This window comes from Petaurus breviceps, unplaced genomic scaffold (assembly GCF_028583685.1).
Source record: "Petaurus breviceps papuanus isolate PSGF00001 unplaced genomic scaffold, PetGlider_PUasm1.0 131, whole genome shotgun sequence".
NCBI lineage: Eukaryota > Metazoa > Chordata > Mammalia > Diprotodontia > Petauridae > Petaurus > Petaurus breviceps.
In genome coordinates, this window is record NW_027185674.1 from 1,624,529 (window position 1) to 1,630,528 (window position 6,000).

The following is a 6,000-nucleotide window of genomic DNA, read 5'->3' on the forward strand; positions in this document are numbered from 1 at the left end:
TTGGCTCTAGAACACCCCTGTTTGTAGGACATTAAGGAAGTCAAACTTCCTGAAGCAGAAACTTCATGTTGGGGAACTGTGGGAAATAAGATGGAACCGCCACCGTGATGTATGAGGTTTCTGACCGAGGCTTCAGCCCTTGGTAATGCCTTAAACCAGAAATTTGACTATTTAGAATTTAAAGGCATTGTGCATTTATATTTTCGTTCAATTTTACTTTATTTTCAGATCCAAAGTGTCCGCCTTCCCCTTCCCTACCTATTACAAAGGCAAAAAAAACTACAACTATTACAAATATATAGTCATGCAAAACAAAATCCCTTATTAGCCATATCTAAAGAAAGAAAGGGAGAGAAGGTAGGAAGGAAGGTAGATTTTGAAGTTGGGTAGTATGTTTCGTCATGAATTTTTTAGAATTCTGGTGGTTCACTGTGTTGATCAAAGTTGCTAAGTCTTTTAAAGTTGGTTATCTTTAAAATACTGCTGTTACTATAAAAGATGTTCTGGTTCTGCTCATTTCACTTTGCATCAGTTCATACAAGTCTTGCCAAGTTTTTCTGAACCATCTACTTAATCATTTCTTACAGCACAAGTATTCCATCATAGCCATATATCATAACTTGTTCAGCCATTCTGCAATTGATGGGCACCCCTAAATTTCCAATTCTTTGATACCACAATAAGGGCTACCATAAATATTCTTGTACATATGGATCCTTTTCTTCTTTCTTTGATCTTTTTCATGTATAGACCTAGTATTAGTATTGCTGAGTCAAAGGCTGTGCACAGTTTAATAGCTTTGGGGGCACAAGCATTGTGGATAATAGTAGTTTCTTATACAAAACTCAAGGAAAGGCAGTGTGGTTTAGTGAGTAGATAAAGTGTTGGACTCATATTTAGGAAGACCTCAATATAACTCCTTCCTCTAAAACACTTGATCAGTGTGACCATGAGTAATCATCAACCTCTGAGCTTAGTTTCTTCTTACATAAAATGGTAGCGATCATGTTTATAGTATTCCACCACCTCTCCACCCCAGGCTATTGTGAGAATCAAATGAGAGAATAGGAGTAAACTGCTTGAAGTGACATGGCGTAGCACCAATGCAATGTTTACAGTGCCCATGATCACCATAAAGACTGTGACTGTAAGTATCGCATGACGTTCAATCACAAAATGGGCCAAACTCTCCAGATAGAGGATAAATTTGAAGGATTTATTTAAACACCAGAAAACCAAATCCCCAAACCAGTAAGCCAAAGTACCAAAGACATTCAGAGATCATAATAATGCTGAGAGCCACGCCACCCTTTAGCCTTCCCACAAACCAATGCAAGATCAATATTTACTCACAAACCTCTCTATCTCCTTGCCTGAGCTCCTCTGTCCCCAACTGTCTGGCTAGCTCTCTACCAGCTTCTTGTGAGCTGGGCTTCTCCTCAGCAAATTCCACCCACCACAGGCTCCATGTGACCACATTCAGCCTATCAGGGGGCAGAGATAATCTTTGCAGAAGGGGAGGTCTTCAGACTCCCCCCTACACCTATTAAGGGGCAGGGAAGATCTTCAAATTCCCATTCCCATTACACATGGCAATGTCAATTATTATTTTGAAATAGGGAAGGACTACATCCCTTCTATTTGGATAATCAGCTGAAAGGGGAATGGATTTAATGTCCACAATTAACATTATTTTTGTTATTATTGTTGTGAAATTTGAAAACATTGAAGCATATTTTATGACATTTTATTGAAGAAACTGGCTAAGTTTAGCATTGGGAAGAGAAACTCAAGGAAGATGATAGCCATCTTCAGTGTATTTCAAATACATTGTCTTTCATTGATCAGCATCGTTCTGTTAGTCCCAGAGACTAGAAAACCAGTAGCACTGGATAGAATTGAGATAGAAATTTGCCAACAGTTAGAGCTGAGTTAAAAAAAATGCCATCTCAGACACTAACTGTGTGGCCCTGTAGTCCAGAAGTTGAATAGGCTACCTGGAGAGGCCGTCAGTTCCCCTTTCCTGGAAGCCTTCAAAAGAGAAGCTAGACAACCATTCGTTAGGTGGGGTACAGTGAGGATTTCTTTTACATGTGGGTTGGGCTAGATGACTGCTAAGGTTCTTTCTAATCCCTGAAATTCTGTGAAACTATTGTAAATATTTGTGTCAGAGTCTCCCCTTGGACTTAAAGATCCCAGATACACTTTGAGAAAACCTCATATTTATTTGGCTCATTGCTCTCCACCCAGGCAGAAACTCGGAATTTTCATATTTGGCATTCACAAACAAGGTGATCAGCTCACTAATCTGGCTTGTTGCCTCCACCCAGAATGAACCTAGGAACTCTGGCTAATTTGACATTCTCCCTAAGGCATCCATAAGCACCTTTTATACAGCAAAGTTCACAAATATAATGCAGTTTATTTCATAGTAAAGGGCACAGAAAGGACATGTAGCCAGGTCCATAAGAATCCAGTACAGGGGTTCTTAATTTTTTCTCTGCCATTATTCTTAGAATAATATTTTGAATACATATAATAAAATATACAGGATTACAAAGTAAATCAATTGTATTGAAATACAGTTATCAAAATATTTTTTAAACAAGTTCATGAATTCCTAGTCTAGAAATTACCCTCTGCAGTAGACCATTGCCTTTAAGAGGTTTGTACCATGTTTGTAATTAACCTGTGAGGGGTCCCATACATGAGAAAGAATTTATAAGCTTGTAGAGAGTTGAGACCACTAATCCCACCACTATTATTTATCTTTATGCCAAGGGCCCAAAATTAGACAAAAGAAGTGTTCTTAGGTCAGAAGTGTCAAACTCCTCAATGCCAACCAGATTAAAGTGTAATTGGTAAATGTTTAACAAAATAAATAACAATACAATATAACATGCATAATATTAATTTGTGGCATTCTAAATCAATATATGGCCTACAAGGATCAATTTCTATTCAAATTTGACATCACTGATGTAGATTGCCTTCAGGAAAATCCAAAACCCCTTTAATGACCTTAAACTTTTCCCAGAAAAAAAAAAGCCTATCTTTTCAATACCAATAATCTACCAATTTAGTGTTACAGCTGTGAGTTCCATAACACTACAGCTGCAAAGAATTTTAAATGAGGGCTCACCAGGGCAATGGAGAAGTCATGTGGTAGGTGTGGGATCATGAGTCATAACAAAGCTCATAACAAAGAATTATGAAGAAGAATTGTAGTAAAGGATGTCACCAGAGAAATCTATGATAAAAAAGATAGGTTAATCACATGGAAAAATCAAGGGACCAATAGTGTTTGACCCCAGAAAGTCCACATGGTCCCTATATACTTCACTAACAATGTAATTGTCAGGAGGAAACAAGAATGGCACCCAGTATTTTGGGTCTTTCCCAGACCAAGAGTGTTTATAAAGGGTAATTGCTTGCTTCTCCATGAGAAAGGAGGGGAGGGAGTATGGAAGAGAACTTAGAACTCAAAATTGTATAAAAAAAAAGGTTAAAAGTGTTTTTATGTGTAATTGGGAAAAAGTTAAATATATTTTTCCTTGGGAAAAGAATGTTATAAAGGGTTATGCTCCTCGAAGGCCTGGAGAGCCAGGAGGTAGAGACAAAGAGAGAGAGCATTCCAAACCATGGGGGACATTCCGTGAAAATACTGTGGAAAGTCAGCAATGAAAAGTGAAGCTATGGAGTGCCCTAGGTACCAAGGAGGCCAGTGTCACTGGATTTCAGAGTAAATTGGGGAGTAGGAGTTGTAAGGAGTAAGAAAACTGGAAGGGGAGCTTATGAAGTGTTCTGAACGCCAAACAGAACATTTTATATTTGATCCTGGAAGTGATAGGAGAAGCTACTGGATTTTATTGAGTAGGTGGGTGACATGGTCAGATCTACTCTTTGGGAAGATTAATTTGATAGCTAAGGGAAAGATAGATTGCAATGGGAAGAGACTTGTAGTAAGAGGACCAGTTAGCAAGCTAGTGAAGTAGTCCAGGCATAGGGTAATAAGGGACTATACAAGGGTGGTGGCAGTGTCAGGGGAGAGAACAGGGCAGTATGCAAGAGATGTTACCAAGGCAAAAATCAAGGCCTTGGCAATGGAAGCTCATAAGGGACATCCATATTAATGAGCTGACATCCTTATCAATGTACACACTAATAAAATTATGGAACTCTCTAAAGTAGTAAAGTTGGGTGAGGTGATTAAAAGAAAGCCTGGGAAGCTGAATGAGGCTGTCTTCCTCTAGTTGGCACTAGATAAGGAGAAGAAAATAGTATGGACAGGGGTAGTACTGCCCCAGCCTTCATTACATGGTGTAGCCATGGAGCCTCTGGTTCCAGGCCCAACCCTGATACATGACTTTATGACCCTTGACAAGTTCTCTCTCAGTGTGCTGGGCAACTCTTTTGCACAAGGGGCTAACCTGAATTGGCAGAGGGAGCTTCCTGACCTAGGGCTTTACTGTACCAATGACATCACTCATCAGTCCCTTCCCTGTCCCCTCGAACAGACGATGGACACCTGACTGACTGTTAGGGGCCTGAGTGGTAAGAACAGAGACTATACAAGAGTATCCCAGGGCCTTGGGAGCCAGAAGGAAGAAAGTAAAAAGACGCTCTGTCCAAAAGGAAGACAGGCAAATCGGCGGAGAAGCTAAGACTCCCTCTCTCTTACTTTGTGGGTCAACTTTTTCCCTCCCTCATGAGCTGTTCTACTTTAGAGCAGTTACTGGAGCTGCCCCACAAAATATCCCATGATCGTGTAGTTAGCAAACATTTGTGATGACCTGTAAGTGAGCTGTGTAGATAGACAGAGATACAGAAGCGGTAGATGACCACTCAGCTGAGCCCGCAGAGGCTAGGGACACCTGAAATTTACTACAAAGCAAGGCAAGGAGTATGGGGTTCTTCCTTGTATAAATTCTCACCCATAGAGAATTTAGAAGATTAGGAAGGAATTTCACAGAAGCACCAGCAAAGAATGCAGAAAATTGACCCACACTATAATATACTCTCCCTCCTGGATCCCTGGCATGCAAAATATGATTATACTATGTATAGAGTCTTTTGATTCAATTTAGGATATTATTCTCTATCTCTGCTCATAATACTAAGATGGCTTGGGAATCCTTTTTCTTTTGGGGGGGGCATTTGGGGTTAAGTGACTTGCCCAAGGTCACCCAGCTAGCTTTTTTGTGTTAGGTGTCTGAGGCCATGTTTGAATGCAAGTCCTCCTGACTCCAGGGCCAGTGCTCTATTCACTGCATCACCTAGCCACCCTGGGAATCCTTTTTCAAGAAAGGTTGCAATTTATCTAAAGTAGCATAAGTGGTAAATGTGATGGAACCAGGAATCAGAAACCAGATCCTCTGACATGAAGTCAGATTTGCCCTGGGGACCACAGTAATTTATGTTGCTAACTGTCTCACTCTCTACATAAAGTAGCACAGCATTTTCCAATATTTTCTGTAAAATTGCCACTTTCAAACTTAATCTAGTCTAGAGTCATCTGAAAGAAGCAGGAATGTTTTGCACATGAGTCCCTGGAGACTCTGATAAATGAGACTCAGGAGCTTGACTAAGGGATAGTCTTGATTCTCACTCATGTTTAAGGGCTTTCCCCTAGTATCAGAGTGACTCAAGAGAGAGAACACACCTCTCACACTGCTCTGTCCCTGAGGACTAACTCTTTCATCTGGGACCATCTAGTTATCCTTTATGCATGTGATGTATAGAACAAAGCAAAGAGATTTTCCTGGTGCCTAAATTGGCAAAAGAGCAAGGTAAATGGAATATGGATTACTAGGAAAGTCTGTTCCTTCAGAGTAGATTTAAAGGTTAACAACTTCCCAAAGTGGTGAGTTGGATGCCTAAGAGAGAGAAAGGAATTACATTTATCTAAGAACTCCCATCCTTCCAATCCTCTCCCTTACCCCCTAGTTCCAGGGTGTGTGTGTGTGTGTGTGTGTGTGTGTGTGTGTGTGTGTGTGTGTG

At 40.3% G+C, this 6,000-nt stretch overlaps 1 protein-coding gene across 4 annotated transcripts in view; it reads left to right on the top strand.

Annotated features, from left to right (window-relative positions):
* MYO5B (myosin VB) overlaps positions 1 to 6,000 on the top strand; it is a 565,409-nt gene that overhangs the window by 525,840 nt on the left and 33,569 nt on the right. The window lies entirely within an intron of this gene.